General features: G+C 37.5%; 1 protein-coding gene across 1 annotated transcript in view; it reads right to left on the bottom strand.

Annotated features, from left to right (window-relative positions):
* LRRC24 (leucine rich repeat containing 24) overlaps positions 1 to 19,010 on the bottom strand; it is a 516,058-nt gene that overhangs the window by 10,221 nt on the left and 486,827 nt on the right. The window lies entirely within an intron of this gene.

The raw sequence follows: 19,010 nt of genomic DNA, 5'->3' as shown, positions 1-19,010 counted from the left end.
GGGTACATAGCTATAATGTAGGTTGCGGCGGTGTCCGGAGCGGCAGATTAGGGATTAATAATTGTAGGTAGGTGGCGGCGACATTGGGGGCGGCAGATTAGGGGTTAATAAATATAATATAGGGGTCGGCGGTGTTAGGGGCAGCAGATTAGGGGTACATAAGTATAACATAGGTGGCGGCGGTGTGCGGTCGGCAGATTAGGGGTTAAAATTTTTTATTAGAGTGGCTGCGATGTGGGGGGCCTCGGTTTAGGGGTACATAGGTAGTTTATGGGTGTTAGTGTACTTTAGAGCACAGTAGTTAAGAGCTTTATGAACCGGCGTTAGCCCAGAAAGCTCTTAACTCCTGACTTTTTTCTGCGGCTGGAGTTTTGTCGTTAGATTTCTAACGCTCACTTCAGCCAAGACTCTAAATACCGGCGTTAGAAAGATCCCATTGAAAAGATAGGATACGCAAATGGCGTAGGGCGATCTGCAGTATTGAAAAGTTGCGGCTGGAAAGTGAGCGTTAGACCCTTTCCTGACTGACTCTAAATACCAGCGGTAGCCTAAAACCAGCGTTAGGAGCCCCTAACGCTGGTTTTGACGGCTAACGCCAAACTCTAAATCTAGCCGTTAGTGTTTTTTATTTTATATAACTTAGTTGTTATTTTATTGTAACTTAGTAATTCTTTATAGTAGATTTAAATAATTTGAGTAGGGTTAGGTTTTTAAATATGTAATATAGTTAATTTAATTGTTAATTTAATGTAATTTTAGTATAATAGTTAGGGTAGGTTAATTAATAGTTTAATATAGTTTAATGTAATTTTAGTATAATAGTTAGGGTAGGTTAATTAATAGTTTAATGTTATTTTAGTATAATAGTTAGGGTAGGTTAATAAGTAGTTTAATATAGTTTAATTTAATTCTAAAGGTAAGTTTTAATTTATTATAAGATAGGGATGAGGTAATATTTAATATAAAGTTAGCAGGTTGTTAGGTTTATGGGTTAATAGCTTAATTTAGTTTATGGCGATGTAGGGGGCTGGCGGTTTAGGGGTTAATAGGTTTAGTAAGTGGTAGTGATGTGGGAGGCCAGGGGTTTAGGGGTTAATACATTTATTTAGTTGCGGAGGGGTCTGGGAGAGGCGGAATAGGGGTTAATACTTTTATTTAGTTGCGGAGGGGTCCGGGAGCAGCGGAATAGGGGTTAATACTTTTATTTAGTTGCGGAGAGGTCCGGGAGCGGCGAAATAGGGGTTAATAACTTTATTTCGGTGGCGGCGATGTTGGGGCGGCAGATTAGGGGTGTTTAGACTCGGGGCTTATGTTAGGGTGTTAGGTCTAAACGTAATTTGTTTTCTACCATAGAAATCAATGGGATATCGGGCAGCATCAAACATAAGCTTTCTCTGCTTTCAGACTCCCATTGATTCCTATAGAATCCGAGTCCTCCAGGGTGGCAGATTGAAAAGCAGGTACGCTGGGCCGGAATAGTGGCAAGCGTACCTGTTAGATATTTGTTAGCTAGCAAAAGTTGTATTCGGAACATCTGTAATGACGTAAGCATCGATCTGTGTCGGATTGAGACCGGCAGATCGTATGTTACGTCACACATTTTAACTTTTGCCGGTCTGCAGGCTTTGATACATGCGGCGAATCAGGCTCGCCACAATTGCGCTGCGGAATTCAAGCGTATTTGTGGTATTGATCTAGGCCCATTTTGGTATATTTCATGCCACTATTTCACTGCCAAATGCGATCAAATAAAAAGAATTGTTCACTTTTTCACAAACTTTAGGTTTCTCACTGAAATTATAGCACAAATGGTTTTAAATGCTTCTCTGTGATCCCCTTTGTTCAGAAATAGCAGACATATATGGCTTTGGCGTTGCTTTTTGGCAATTAGAAGGTCGCTAAATGCCGCTGCACACCACACTTGTATTATGCCCAGCAGTGAAGGGCTTAATTAGGTAGCTTGCATGGTTAATTTTAGCTTTAGTGTAGAGATCAGCCTCCCACCTAACACATCCCACCCCCTGAGCCCTGCCAAACAGCTCTCTTTCCTCCCCCACCCCACAATTGTCCCTGCCATCTTAAGTACTGGCAGAAAGTCTGCCAGTACTAAAATAAGTTTTTTTTTTTTTTTTAAAACACATATTCTGCTGTGTAGGATCCCCCTTAGCCCCCAACCTCCCTGATCCGCCCCCCCCCCCAAACAGCTCTATAACCCTCTGCCATATTGTGCGCCATCTTGGGTACTGGCAGCTGTCTGCCAGTACCCAGTTTGCCATAAAATGTTTTATTTTTTTTATTTGTACATATTTTTCCGTAGTGTAGCTGCCCCACCCTCAATAACCAACCCCCACCCCCTCCCAGATCCCTTAGATAAATATTTCCTCCCTCCTCTCTCCCACTTTATCATACAATTGTGCCATAGTGTAGCGTTCCCACCCGCTCGCACCCCTGTGCACGCCCCCGCCTCTCATGCAAACGCGCGCGCCCCCGGTGCCCCCGCCCCCTGTGACGCATATCCTCCCATCGATGACCACCCACCCGCCTCCCTGCATCGGCTCCCACCTACCAACGATCGTGGCGATCAATGTCCGATGCAGAGAGGGCCACAGAGTGGCTCTCTCTACATCGGATTGCTAAAAAATGTTATTGCAGGATGCCTCCATATCGAGGCATCGCTGCAATAACATGAAAGCAGCTGGAAGCAATCAGGATTGCTTCCACCTCTTGAAAACACCAACGACGTACAGGGTATGTCCTTGGTCGTTAACAACCGTTTTTTCTAGGACGTACCCTGTACGTCATTGGTCGTTAAGGGGTTAAAGGAACATCAAGCTGAATTTTTGTATATATGCATAATATATAACAGCAAATAAACTCTAGATGCAAAAGGTCTGGATACAAAAATAAATTGTTTAAATCTCCTGCACAGATCAAGCAATTACTGTTGCTGAATAATGTTTCGGGGTGTGGAGAAAACAAAGGTGAATATACAGGGAAGAGGTAACAAAATAAACATTGAATGTGCATTACAATGTTTTTGTTTTACAGTGCTTCATTAAAAATGAATCTTTTCATAAAAAGCTAAATTTAAAGATAATTTATGTGATGAGCTATTCAAATGGAATACCCGACGAATGAAGGTTCCTTTAAGTGACGTCATCCAAGATGGCGTCCCTTAGATTCCGATTGGCTGATAGAATTTTTTCGACCTTAATTCCGATTGGCTGATAGAATTCTATCAGCCAATCGGAATCTAAGGGACGCCATCTTGGATGACGTCACTTAAAGGAACCTTCATTAGTCGGGTAGTCGTCGGATGAAGTGGATGCTCCCCGTCGGATGTCTTAAATATGGACCCGCTCTGCGTCGGATGGATGAAGATAGAAGATGCCATCTGGATGAAGACTTTTGCCCGTCTGGAGGACCACTTCGCCCAGCTTGGATGAAGACTTCTCCCGGCTTCGTTGAGGACTTCGGCCCAATTGGATGAAGACTTCTGCCGCTTCCTTGAGGATGGATGTCGGATCTTAAGAACTGTCGATGGAAGTCGATCTTCAGGGGGTTAGTGTTAGTTTTTTTTTAAGGGTGTATTGGGTGGGTTTTATTTTAAGGTTACGGTTTGGGGCTGCAAAAGGGCTAACTGCCCTTTTAAGGGCAATGCCCATCCAAATGCCCTTTTCAGGGCAATGGGGAGTTTAGGATTTTTTAGATAGTATTTTATTTGGGGGGTTGTTTGTGTGGGTGGTGGGTTTTACTGTTGGGGGGGTTGTTTGTATTTTTATTTACAGGTAAAAGTGCTGATTGCTTTGGGGCAATGCCCCGCAAAAGGCCCTTTTAAAGTCTATTGGTAGTTGGTAGTCTAGTTTAGGCTAGGTTTTTTTTTTATTTTGGGGGGGCTTTTTTTTATTTTGATAGGGCTATTAGATTAGGTGTAATTAGTTTAAATATCTGTAATTTGTTTATTATTTTCTGTAATTTAGTGTTTTGTTTTTTTTGTACTTTAGCTAATTTAATTTAATTTATTTAATTGTATTTAATTTAGTAAATTTATTTAATTATAGTGTAGTGTTAGGTGTTATTGTAACTTAGGTAAGGTTTTATTTTACAGGTACTTTTGTATTTATTTTAGCTAGGTAGTTAGTAAATAGTTAATAACTAATAACTATTGTACCTAGTTAAAATAAATACAAACTTGCCTGTAAAATAAAAATAAACCCTAAAATAGATACAATGTAACTATTAGTTATATTGTAGCTAGCTTAGGGTTTATTTTATAGGTAAGTATTTAGTATTAAATAGGAATAATGTAGTTAATGATAGTAATTTTATTTAGATTTATTTAAATTATATTTAAGTTAGGGGGTGTTAGGATGAGACTTTTAGGTTTAGGGGTTAATACATTTAGTATAGTGGCGGCGACGTTGGGGGCGGCAGATTAGGGGTTAATAAATGTAGGTTGGTTGGCGGCGATGTTAGGGACGGCAGATTAGGGGTTAATAATATTTAACTAATGTTTGCGAGGCGGGAGTGCGGCGGTTTAGGGGTTAATATGTTTATTATAGTGGTGGCGATGTTGGGGCAGCAGATTAGGGGTTAATAAGTGTAGGTAGGTGGCGGCAACATTGGGGCGGCATATTATGGGTTAATAAATATAATGTAGGTGTCGGGGATGTTGGGGGCAGCAGATTAGAGGTTCATAAGTATAATTTAGGTGTCGGCGATGTCGGGGCGGCAGATTAGGGGTTAATAAGTGTAAGATTAGGGGTGTTTAGACTCGGGGTTCATGTTAGGGTGTTAGGTGTATACATAAATTTTATTTCCCCATAGGAATCAATGGGGCTGCGTTACTGAGTTTCACGCTGCTTTTTTGCAGGTGTTAGACTTTTTCTCAGCTGGCTCTCCCCGTTGATTCCTATGGGGAAATCGTGCACGAGCACGTACGACCAGCTCACCGCTGACATAAGCAGCGCTGGTATTGGAGTGCGGTAACGAACTACATTTTGCTCAACGCTCACTTCTTGTCTTTTAACGACAGGTTTGTAAAAACCCGTAATACCAGCGCTGTAGGTAATTGAGCGGTGAGACAAAACTGCTCGTTAGCACCGCATAGCCTCTAACGCAAAACTCGTAATCTAGCCGAAAGATTTTTGAATACTTGTTACAAAAGATTTGGCGAAGTGAATTTTTGCCTGTGTTCACCTCTATTTATTACTCTTCGTTTTACTTTTAATCTGACTTTTTTTATTGCACCATTGCAGCCCAGCAGTCTAACAGTTAATAAGGGAACCACACCTTGAACTCTGCATTGTGTAGTGTTTGCTAATTGCTCTAATTAACTTTCACTGCTGGGTCGCTCACAAAACCAGCCTTAGAGGGAACACTGCTCCCCTTATAGAATAACTTTTTGATTCTATGGGCGAGATTACACATGCAGCGTAAATTTCAGTGCAACTGCTGAAACCCACATCACCCATAAGTTCACCTCGCACATCGGGTGAATCACGTAAACTGCGCAGCCAGATGATATGCTGCCGTAAATCAAACAAACTGGCGAGGTTCAGAAATGTGCGCAACAACACATTTCTGGAGACGTCAGTAACTTACGACAGTATATCATCTTGCGGCATGTAACTATATAAATAACTATAAATAAGTTTTGAAATCACACGTTAATATCTAATCCGGCTAAAAAAACAATTAAACTGACACATAAACGCCATTCAAAACCCCTAATCCGCCATCCCCCCACATCGCAACCACTAATTAATATTAACCCCTAAACCGCCATCTCCCCACATCGAAACTACTAATAAAAGTTATTAACCCCTAATCCGCCATCCCCTCACAACGCAATCCACTATATAAACCTATTAACCCCATAAACTGCCAACCCAACAACGCAAACTACATAATTAACCTACTAGCCCCTAAACCACCAACCCCTAACAACACAAACTACATAATTAACCCATTAACACCTAAACCACCAACCCCCAACAACGAAAACTACATATTTAACCTATTAACACCTAAACCGCCAACCCCCCACAATGCAAACTACATAATTAAACTATTAACCCCTTAACCACCAACCCCCACAACGCAAAGTATTAACTTAATAACTAAGCCCCCTAACCTAATACACCCTAACTTAACCCCAATTAAAAAACACTTACATTAAAATAAAAAGCTAACATTACATTCAAATAAAAAACCTAAGATTACAAAAAAAAAAAAACTAACATTACAGAAAATAACAAACAAAATTGTCCAAAATAAAAAGTTATTCCTAATCTAATACCCCCTTACAAAAATAAAAAAAAATAAAAGAAAAACTCTAATCTAACAATAAACTACCAATAGCCCTTAAAACTGCCTTTTGTTGGGCATTTTTTATTTTAGGTAATGTTAGTTTTTTATTTTTGTAATTTTAAATATTTTTTGACAGTAGATACGGTAGTATTTTGTTATTTTATGTTAGTGTATTTTAATTAGTGTTAATGTAGGGGGTATTAATAGGTTAATTAGCTGTTTGAGTTGTTGGGGGTTGGCGGATTAGGGGTTAATAGTGTAATTATGTGTATTGCGGGGGTTGGCGGTTTAGTGGTAAATAGGTTTATCATGTACAATATTTGCTAAAAGACCAAAAGCTGCCTATGATTCACCCCTGGTTATGGATATAGTGAAATATCTCCTGTATTCTGGGTCTTGGTGCTAGTGTATTGAAAACAATTTTTATTACAGATATAGTAAGAAGAACTTACTAGTTAAAGAATACACTTCTTAGCACTCTAGGCTGGTTTAATGTATTTTGTACAATGTATAATTCATCTCATATTGGTAAGTGAAATGTTACTAGTGGAAAACAAAAAATAAAATTTAACTTTTATTAATTTAGTTAAAATAGGATTGAAATTAAAACCACACTTAAGTTGTCTTCTGTAGTTTAATAGCTCTCTCATAAAGATATTGTGTATTTCTGTTCTTGCCTTTCTTCAGTTATAGAGATATAAATTGTGTTAAGGTAAGTAGTTTGTGAATGTCAGGATTATGACAATCCAAATAAAGAGTCACCCTCTAAAAGCTCTTCAAATCATACTTATTCCGAGCTTTTATCATAATAACTTATTAGTTAGGGGTATTTATTCTTATTTTGATATAGCCTAGTTGGTAATTGTATTGACTCGATCAAAATATCATTGGCGATCACAAAGCAAATATTTTTGGATATTGGAATTAGTTAATCCCTGAAGTTAATGATTGATCTGACAAATACCGGTGTCCTTTCCTTCTAATGTCTGCCGATTAACTTTGGATTTTCCCAAATTTGAAGAAGTAATGGATTATACCCAAAACAATGAATGTGTTATTATTTCACACATGTTATAAAGATCTCAGGGGGTATTAATATTTGCTAGATGTCTTAACAACAGTTTATCTCTATAGATTGTATCTATACAGTAAAGCCCATTTATTTGGGAGTAATACTACACTTAGGAGTTTGGGTGGTAGAAGTTTTCTTCTGATATATCAGAGTTATATTGTGAATATTGGGTTAGTTATAATATAAGGATCAGCTTTGTACATTTCCTATGTGTTTGTGTTGGTACTGTGTATAATGACTAGTAAATAAACAGTTGTAAATTTCCTATGTGTTTGTGTTGGTACTGTGTATAGTCAAATGACTAGTAAATAAACAGTTGTAAATTTCCTATGTGTTTGTGTTGGTACTGTGTATAGTCAAATGACTAGTAAATAAACAGTTGTAAATTTCAAAGCGTGCGATTGCACTAACTTTGTTATAGCACTTAAAGTCACACCTACTTTCTATTCACTATCACATTAGATTGCAAGTGGTTATTCACAATGTTGTGAATTGGTTGATTTAAAATGACTACGTGGTGCTGATGCTGTTTATTATAATCTGTCAAGTATAACGTGTTTATACCTTAATAGGAGTACACGTTCGTTTGGAATTAAGTTAGCCACAGTGTTGTCTTTCTGCTGTTCTATATTATAGCAGATAATATAATACTGTATTTGTTGTAACTCTCCTTAATAATTATTCTAGTAACATTGAATGTATGCTGTTAATAGCAATTATGACATAATAGACTGAAACTTATATCATTAGTTGTGTGCTTTCGTAGCAGTTTTACGCAACCTGACAGACTGAAGCTTAATTATATTCTTTAGACTGTTTCTCTTAATTCAGTTCCGTTGCTTTGTCAGTATGCACACATATAGTAAAGTATGGATATACACCACCCTTTAAATCTCTCCCCAATTATCGTATTAAAGCCGGTGGCTAACAGGCGGCCTGCATGCCTCAGCGTGTTAACCCCTGTAAATAACGGCACAGAGGACGCAAGAGTAGCACAATTATAAACTAATTAATTAGATAGGTGACTACAGTAAAATAAAGCCAGCTTAAGGCTTTAGCTAAAAACACAGGAGCTCCTAGGACTCCACCATTTCCCTAACTCTCCTGACATGTTTCGCCGTGGACCGGCTTTCTCAAAGGACGTCGCGCCGCGGGAATTTCGGCTTTTTATGGCGTGCTGTATCACGCCCACTAGTGATGTCACTCATGATGGGAACAGTTGATTGGTTCTTAGAATTGAACCGCACCTCCATGGGGAGTATCTGACGTATCAAAGGTGTAAGATAGATTAACCCCCGCTTCATAAATGTTTATTGATGTTGACTTTAAAATAGCAGTATACTGATTTGTTTGACTTTGTGTTTGTAGAGTGATATCGATATTTTCTGCGTCTGCATAATTATTGAGTAACGTGCCTTAATTTATTCTTGTATACAATGCCTGTATCAGTTCACTGAACTGGTTGTTATCACTTCATATTTAAGTTTCAGTGATCACTGTATTATACAACCATCTTAAGGAATGCTCTCATGAGTCGCTTGTTATAGCGTTAATATATAAATATACTGTGTTATCGCATGAGATTAAAGCTACTGACTAGCCTTTTCATTTCTGTCTACCTACCGACAAAACTTTTATGAGTAGATATAAACGACAAAGAGAGGAGTCACTCTAATGTTAACTCCATATCATGTATATAGCACCATTCTGTCCTTAGTTCTTCATCTGTGATGTTGTCATCAATTACTTAGTCAGCTCTGAAATTCAATTATATGTTGCTATTGGCTAAGACATCCTCCTATTGTTTAAAACGGTATTATGATCTGTTATTTTTAAGTGATAAAGTAATAAAGTGTTTAAAAGAAAATTTGTTAATTATCTTTAACAAATTGAGTTGACACTGTGTGCGGATCCATCCTGACTACAAAAATGGGATCAATGAGTGCCACTAGTTGTGTGTGTTATACACAATATCTTTATGAGAGAGGTATTAAACTACAGAAGACAACTTAAGTGTGGTTTTAATTTCAATCCTATTTTAACTAAGTCAATAAAAGTTAAATTTTATTTTTTGTTTTCCACTAGTAACATTTCACTTACCAATATGAGATGAATTATACATTGTACAAAATACATTAAACCAGCCTAGAGTGCTAAGAGGTTTATCATGTACTTTGTGTTGTGGGGGGTTGGTGGTTTAAATGTTAATAGTGTAATTAGGTACTTTGCGTTGTGGTGGGTTCGCGGATTAGAGGTTAATAGTGTAATTAGTTACTTTGCGTTGTGGTGGGTTGGCGGATTAGGGGTTAATACATTTATTAGGTAGTTTGCAATGTGGGGGTTGGCGGATTTGGAGTTAATACTTTTATTAGTTATTGCAATGTGGGGAGATGGCGGTTTAGAGGTTGATATTGCACATGCGTTAGGTTGCTGCGCCTGCCTATGTGTGGCGAGGTGGAATTGGAGTAAAATGTCTCCATTCTGCCTGCGAAAGTCCTTGTGCTGAATATGTGATACCGACTTGCGACGTTGGTTCTATGTTAGTTTATTGGAGTAAAAACGTTGGGCGACTGGTAAAATATACGTGCGTAATTTGTATGCTGCGCCACATATCTGATAGTTCAATTAGAATTAAAATTGGCAACGCTGGGTTTTGCGCCAGGGGCCGCATATGTAATCTCGCCCTAAATTTCTTGTGCAGTTCTCGTACAGATTGCTATTTACACCAACAATATAATTTCAGCATTATAGTGATACAGTTACTGTACCTACCAACATTTGTGGCTAGGTATTAGGGACGCAGGAGGCTGAGGAAGCCACCTCAATTTTGTGGGTGGGGCTGTGCTGGGAGGTAGCAGGGTCGCGGGTGGGATCATAGTAATGTCTTGGAGGTCAATGGTTATGTCTGTGTGGTTTGTGGGTGTGCCTGGATGGTCTGTGGGTGGAAATAAAGAAATTCTCCAAGGGACAGTGGGACAGAATTAGCCACTGTCCTTTTTCAAATAGGGAGAGTTGGCAGTCTGCTGCTCTGAAATTACATTGTTATTTTTTTTTAGGTCAGCTCAGCTTGTATATAATACACATACAAAGCCTCTTTAGTGTCAGTAATATTATGTGTTTCTGTGTGTGTGTGTATGCATATGTTTATGTGTGCGTATGTATATATTTATATGTGTGTGTATGCATTTGCTTATGTTTGTGTGTATGCGTATGCTTATGTGTGTGTATGTATATATTTATATTTGTGTGTACTCCTCTGACACGGTACCTACGCAGATGTTCCCGTACTGCTGAGCAACACTGGAGGAAATCTCTAAGTTCTGCTGACTTTCTTCACTATAAGTTCATCTTGAACTCTTACTATTCTACCCTTAATCTATATAAGGAACATTACTTCTCTACTCTTATCTCTACTCTTTCTTCAAACCCAAAACGTCTGTTCTCCACATCCAATTCTCTTCTCCGCCCACCCCCACCTCCCACCACAACGTTACCTCTTTCTGTTGGGGTACCGCAAGGCTCTGTCCTCGGTCCCCTTCTCTTCTCAATCTACATGTCCTCATTAGTTTCCATAATAAAGTCTCACGGGTTTCATTATCATTTGTATGATGACGATACCCGAAGCTACCTCTCTGCACCAGAACTATCTCCTTCCTTGCTAACCCGTGTCACTAACTGTCTCTCTCATATCTCATCTTGGATGTTCTTTCACTACCTCAAGCTAAATCTCTCCAAAACTGAGCTCCTTATTTTCCCCCCTTCTTCCAAAATCTCCACCCCCCATGTCTCTATGTTGATAACTTCATCATTACCCCAACCTCACATGCCTGATGTCTTGGGTTCACACTTGACTCATATCTTTCTTTCACTCCTCACATTCAGTCCTTGGCTAAAGCCTGCTGCTTCCACCTTAAAAACATCGCTAAAATTAGACATTTCCTTACACAAGACACAACTAAGATTTGAATCCACTCTCTCATCCTTTCCCGCCGCGACTACTGCAACTCCATCCTCTCTGTTCTGCCTAGCTGCCGCCTAAATCCTTTACAATCCATAATGAATGCCTCTGCCAGGCTCATCTTCCTTACACGTCGCTCTTCATTTGCCGCATCTCTCTGCCAATCCCTTCACTGGCTTCCTCTTGCCTCCAGGATTAAACACAAAATTCTCACTCTAACACACAAAGCCCTCAATTATATTGCTCCCTCCTACATCTCAAACCTTGTCCGCTCATGATCTCCTACTTCTCTCTTGTTACCTCCTAACATTCCCATTTAGAAGATTACTCCAGACTGGCTCCCATCTTATGGAACTCTCTGCCTCGCTCCACAAGAATCTCCCCTAGTTTTAAAAGCTTCAAGTGCTCCCTGAAGACTCTACTGTTCAGGGACGCATACAACCTACACTAACCTTCCTATCTCCACTGCTATCCCCAAAAACCCCATAGCACGTAAGCCTATGAGCCCAGCTGTTTGTAGTTCACCTTCATAAGAGCCGACTACACTAGTGCAACTCTCGGCAGGACCCTCTACCCAATTGATCCCTGTAATTGTTTTTTATATACCACCTATGTTCATAGCGCTGCGGAACCTGTTGGCGCTCTACAAATACCTGATAATAATAATATGCATATGCTTATGTGTGTGTGTATGTATATATTTCTTCTTCTGTATCTGTAAAGCACCCACAGATTCCGCAGTGCTGCCCAGGGGTACAAGGATAAAAGTACAACGGAGAAACAATACAATAAGAGATAAAGTTTTACAGACAAATACAAGGGGAATTGAGGGCCCTATTCCCGTGGGAACTTACAATCTAGATGGGATATTTATATATGTGTGTATGCATATGCTTCTGTGTATGTGTGTATACATATGTTTATTTGTGTATGCATATGCTTATATGTGTGTGTGTATGTAAACATTTATGTGTGTCTGTGTGTGTATATGCCTATGTTTATGTGTGTCTGTGTGTGTATATGCATATGTTTATGTGTGTCTCTGTGTGTATGTGCATATGTTTATGTGTGTCTGTGTCTGTATGTGTGTCTGTATGCATATGTTTATGTGTGTCTCTGTGTGTATGTGCATATGTTTATGTGTGTCTGTGTGTCTGTATGCATATGTTTATGTGTGTCTCTGTGTGTATGTGCATATGTTTATGTGTGTCTGTGTGTGTATATGCATATGTTTATGTGTGTATGTATGTTTATGTGTGTCTGTATGCATATGTTTATGTGTGTCTCTGTGTGTATGTGCATATGTTTATGTGTGTCTGTGTGTGTATATTCATATGTTTATGTGTGTATGTATATGTTTATGTGTGTCTCTGTGTGTATATGGATATGTTTATGTGTGTCTGTGTGTATGTGCATATGTTTATGTGTGTGTATGTGCATATGTTTATGTGTGTCTGTGTGTGTATATGGATATGTTTATGTGTGTCTGTGTGTGTATATGCATACATTTATGTGTGTCTGTGTGTGTATATGCATATGTTTGTGTGTCTGTGTGTGTATGCATATATTTATGTGTGTATATGCATATGTTTGTGTGTCTGTGTGTGTATATGCATATGTTTATGTGTGTGTAAGCATATTTGTATGTCTGTGTGTGTCTGTATATGTTTATGTGTGTATGTATATGTTTATGTGTGTCTGTGTGTGTATATGGATATGTTTATGTGTGTAAGCATATTTTTATGTCTGTGTGTGTATGTATATGTTTATGTGTGTCTGTGTGTGTATATATACATATGTTTATGTGTGTCTGTGTGTGTATATGCATATGTTTATGTGTTTCTCTGTGTGTATGTGCATATGTTTATGTGTGTCTATGTGTGTATATGCATATGTTTATGTGTGTATGTATATGTTTATGTGTGTCTGTGTATGTATGCATATGTTTATGTGTGTCTCTGTGTGTATGTGCATATGTTTGTGTGTGTATGTGCATATGTTTATGTGTGTCTGTGTGTGTATATGGATGTTTATGTGTGTCTGTGTGTGTATGCATATGTTTATGTGTGTCTCTGTGTGTATGCATATGTTTATGTGTGTCTGTGTGTGTATATGGATGTTTATGTGTGTCTGTGTGTGTATATGCATATGTTTATGTGTGTCTGTGTGTGTATATGCATATATTTATGTGTCTGTGTGTGTGTATATGCATATGTTTGTGTGTCTGTGTGTATATGCATATGTTTGTGTGTATGTGTGTGTATATGCATATGTTTATGTGTGTGTAAGCATATTTGTATGTTATGTGTGTCTCTGTGTGTCTGTATATGTTTATGTGTGTATGTATATGTTTATGTGTGTCTGTGTGTGTATATGGATATGTTTATGTGTGTAAGCATATTTTTATGTCTGTGTGTGTATGTATATGTTTATGTGTGTCTGTGCGTGTATATACATATGTTTATGTGTGTCTGTGTGTGTATATGTATATGTGTATGTGTGTCTGTGTGTGTATGCATATGTTTATGTGTGTCTGTGTGTGTATATGCATATGTGTATGTGTGTCTGTGTGTGTATATGCATATGTTTGTGTGTCTGTGCGTGTATATACATATGTTTATGTGTGTCTGTGTGTGTATATGCATATGTTTATGTGTGTCTGTGTGTGTATATGGATATGTTTATGTGTGTCTGTGTGTGTATGTATATGTTTATTTGTGTCTGTGTGTATGCATATGTTTATGTGTGTCTGTGTGTGTATGTGCATATGTTTATGTGTGTCTGTGTGTGTATGTGCATATGTTTATGTGTGTCTGTGTGTGTGTATGGATATGTTTATGTGTGTATATGGATATGTTTATGTGTGTCTTTGTGTGTATGTATATGGTTATGTGTGTCTGTGTGTATGCATATGTTTATGTGTGTCTGAGTCTGTATATGCATATGTTTATGTGTGTCTGTGTGTGTATATGGATATGTTTATGTGTGTCTGTGTGTGTATATGCATATGTTTATGTGTGTCTGTGTGTGTATGTATATGTTTATGTGTGTCTGTGTGTGTATATGCATATGTTTATGTGTGTCTGTGTGTGTATGTATATGTTTATGTGTGTCTGTGTGTGTATGTGCACATGTTTATGTGTGTGTGTGTGTGTAAGCATATGTTTATGTGTGTCTGTGTGTATATGGATATGTTTATGTGTGTCTGTGTGTGTAAGCATATGTTTGTGTGTCTGTGTGTGTATATGGATATGTTTATGTGTGTCTGTGTGTGTATATGCATATGTTTATGTGTGTCTGTGTGTGTATGTGCACATGTTTATGTGTGTCTGTGTGTGTAAGCATATGTTTATGTGTGTCTGTGTGTGTATATGCATATGTGTATGTGTGTCTGTGTGTGTATATGCATATGTTTATGTGTGTCTGTGCGTGTATATACATATGTTTATGTGTGTCTGTGTGTGTATATGCATATGTTTATGTGTGTCTGTGTGTGTATGTATATGTTTATTTGTGTCTGTGTGTATGCATATGTTTATGTGTGTCTGTGTGTATATGGATATGTTTATGTGTGTGTATATGCATATGTTTATGTGTGTCTGTGTGTGTAAGCATATGTTTGTGTGTCTGTGTGTGTATATGGATATGTTTATGTGTGTCTGTGTGTGTAAGCATATGTTTATGTGTGTTTGTGTGTGTATATGCATATGTGTATGTGTGTCTGTGTGTGTATGCATATGTTTATGTGTGTCTGTGTGTGTATATGCATATGTGTATGTGTGTCTGTGTGTGTATATGCATATGTTTGTGTGTCTGTGCGTGTATATACATATGTTTATGTGTGTCTGTGTGTGTATATGCATATGTTTATGTGTGTCTGTGTGTGTATATGGATATGTTTATGTGTGTCTGTGTGTGTATGTATATGTTTATTTGTGTCTGTGTGTATGCATATGTTTATGTGTGTCTGTGTGTGTATGTGCATATGTTTATGTGTGTCTGTGTGTGTGTATGGATATGTTTATGTGTGTATATGGATATGTTTATGTGTGTCTTTGTGTGTATGTATATGGTTATGTGTGTCTGTGTGTATGCATATGTTTATGTGTGTCTGTATATGGATATGTTTATGTGTGTCTGTGTGTGTATATGCATATGTTTATGTGTGTATGTATATGTGTGTCTGTGTGTGTATGTGCACATGTTTATGTGTGTGTGTGTGTGTGTGTGTAAGCATATGTTTATGTGTGTCTGTGTGTATATGGATATGTTTATGTGTGTGTATATGCATATGTTTATGTGTGTCTGTGTGTGTAAGCATATGTTTGTGTGTCTGTGTGTGTATATGGATATGTTTATGTGTGTCTGTGTGTGTATATGCATATGTTTATGTGTGTCTGTGTGTGTATGTGCACATGTTTATGTGTGTCTGTGTGTGTAAGCATATGTTTATGTGTGTCTGTGTGTATATGTATATGTTTATGTGTGTATGTGTGTCTGTGTGTGTAAGCATTTGTTTATGTGTGTCTGTGTGTGTATATGGATATGTTTATGTGTGTGTATATGGATATGTTTATGTGTGTCTGTGTGTGTATATGCATATGTTTATGTGTGTCTGTGTGTGTATATGCATATGTTTATGTGTTTCTCTGTGTGTATGTGCATATGTTTATGTGTGTCTATGTGTGTATATGCATATGTTTATGTGTGTATGTATATGTTTATGTGTGTCTGTGTGTGTATGCATATGTTTATGTGTGTCTCTGTGTGTATGTGCATATGTTTGTGTGTGTATGTGCATATGTTTATGTGTGTCTGTGTGTGTATATGGATGTTTATGTGTGTCTGTGTGTGTATGCATATGTTTATGTGTGTCTCTGTGTGTATGCATATGTTTATGTGTGTCTGTGTGTGTATATGGATGTTTATGTGTGTCTGTGTGTGTATATGCATATGTTTATGTGTGTCTGTGTGTGTATATGCATATATTTATGTGTCTGTGTGTGTGTATATGCATATGTTTGTGTGTCTGTGTGTATATGCATATGTTTGTGTGTATGTGTGTGTATATGCATATGTTTATGTGTGTGTAAGCATATTTGTATGTTATGTGTGTCTCTGTGTGTCTGTATATGTTTATGTGTGTATGTATATGTTTATGTGTGTCTGTGTGTGTATATGGATATGTTTATGTGTGTAAGCATATTTTTATGTCTGTGTGTGTATGTATATGTTTATGTGTGTCTGTGCGTGTATATACATATGTTTATGTGTGTCTGTGTGTGTATATGTATATGTGTATGTGTGTCTGTGTGTGTATGCATATGTTTATGTGTGTCTGTGTGTGTATATGCATATGTGTATGTGTGTCTGTGTGTGTATATGCATATGTTTGTGTGTCTGTGCGTGTATATACATATGTTTATGTGTGTCTGTGTGTGTATATGCATATGTTTATGTGTGTCTGTGTGTGTATATGGATATGTTTATGTGTGTCTGTGTGTGTATGTATATGTTTATTTGTGTCTGTGTGTATGCATATGTTTATGTGTGTCTGTGTGTGTATGTGCATATGTTTATGTGTGTCTGTGTGTGTATGTGCATATGTTTATGTGTGTCTGTGTGTGTGTATGGATATGTTTATGTGTGTATATGGATATGTTTATGTGTGTCTTTGTGTGTATGTATATGGTTATGTGTGTCTGTGCGTATGCATATGTTTATGTGTGTCTGAGTCTGTATATGCATATGTTTATGTGTGTCTGTGTGTGTATATGGATATGTTTATGTGTGTCTGTGTGTGTATATGCATATGTTTATGTGTGTCTGTGTGTGTATGTATATGTTTATGTGTGTCTGTGTGTGTATGTGCACATGTTTATGTGTGTGTGTGTGTGTAAGCATATGTTTATGTGTGTCTGTGTGTATATGGATATGTTTATGTGTGTCTGTGTGTGTAAGCATATGTTTGTGTGTCTGTGTGTGTATATGGATATGTTTATGTGTGTCTGTGTGTGTATATGCATATGTTTATGTGTGTCTGTGTGTGTATGTGCACATGTTTATGTGTGTCTGTGTGTGTAAGCATATGTTTATGTGTGTCTGTGTGTGTATATGCATATGTGTATGTGTGTCTGTGTGTGTATATGCATATGTTTATGTGTGTCTGTGCGTGTATATACATATGTTTATGTGTGTCTGTGTGTGTATATGCATATGTGTATGTGTGTCTGTGCGTGTATATACATATGTTTATGTGTGTCTGTGCGTGTATATACATATGTTTATGTGTGTCTGTGTGTGTATATGCATATGTTTATGTGTGTCTGTGTGTGTATGTATATGTTTATTTGTGTCTGTGTGTATGCATATGTTTATGTGTGTCTGTGTGTATATGGATATGTTTATGTGTGTGTATATGCATATGTTTATGTGTGTCTGTGTGTGTAAGCATATGTTTGTGTGTCTGTGTGTGTATATGGATATGTTTATGTGTGTCTGTGTGTGTAAGCATATGTTTATGTGTGTTTGTGTGTGTATATGCATATGTGTATGTGTGTCTGTGTGTGTATGCATATGTTTATGTGTGTCTGTGTGTGTATATGCATATGTGTATGTGTGTCTGTGTGTGTATATGCATATGTTTGTGTGTCTGTGCGTGTATATACATATGTTTATGTGTGTCTGTGTGTGTATATGCATATGTTTATGTGTGTCTGTGTGTGTATATGGATATGTTTATGTGTGTCTGTGTGTGTATGTATATGTTTATTTGTGTCTGTGTGTATGCATATGTTTATGTGTGTCTGTGTGTGTATGTGCATATGTTTATGTGTGTCTGTGTGTGTGTATGGATATGTTTATGTGTGTATATGGATATGTTTATGTGTGTCTTTGTGTGTATGTATATGGTTATGTGTGTCTGTGTGTATGCATATGTTTATGTGTGTCTGAGTCTGTATATGCATATGTTTATGTGTGTCTGTGTGTGTATATGGATATGTTTATGTGTGTCTGTGTGTGTATATGCATATGTTTATGTGTGTCTGTGTGTGTATGTATATGTGTGTCTGTGTGTGTATGTGCACATGTTTATGTGTGTGTGTGTGTAAGCATATGTTTATGTGTGTCTGTGTGTATATGGATATGTTTATGTGTGTGTATATGCATATGTTTATGTGTGTCTGTGTGTGTAAGCATATGTTTGTGTGTCTGTGTGTGTATATGGATATGTTTATGTGTGTCTGTGTGTGTATATGCATATGTTTATGTGTGTCTGTGTGTGTATGTGCACATGTTTATGTGTGTCTGTGTGTGTAAGCATATGTTTATGTGTGTCTGTGTGTATATGTATATGTTTATGTGTGTATGTGTGTCTGTGTGTGTAAGCATTTGTTTATGTGTGTCTGTGTGTGTATATGGATATGTTTATGTGTGTGTATATGGATATGTTTATGTGTGTCTGTGTGTGTATATGCATATGTTTATGTGTGTCTATGTGCATATGTTTATGTGTGTCTGTGTGTGTAAGCATATGTTTATGTGTGTCTATATGGATATGGTTGTGTGTGTATATGCATATATTTATGTGTGTCTGTGTGTGTATATGCATATGTTTATGTGTGTGTATGCATATGTTTATGTGTGTCTGTGTGTGTATATGCATAT

This window comes from Bombina bombina, chromosome 5 (assembly GCF_027579735.1).
Source record: "Bombina bombina isolate aBomBom1 chromosome 5, aBomBom1.pri, whole genome shotgun sequence".
Taxonomy (NCBI): domain Eukaryota; kingdom Metazoa; phylum Chordata; class Amphibia; order Anura; family Bombinatoridae; genus Bombina; species Bombina bombina.
The sequence above is the reverse complement of the archived record's forward strand: the minus strand, read 5'-3'. Positions and strand labels throughout refer to the sequence as shown.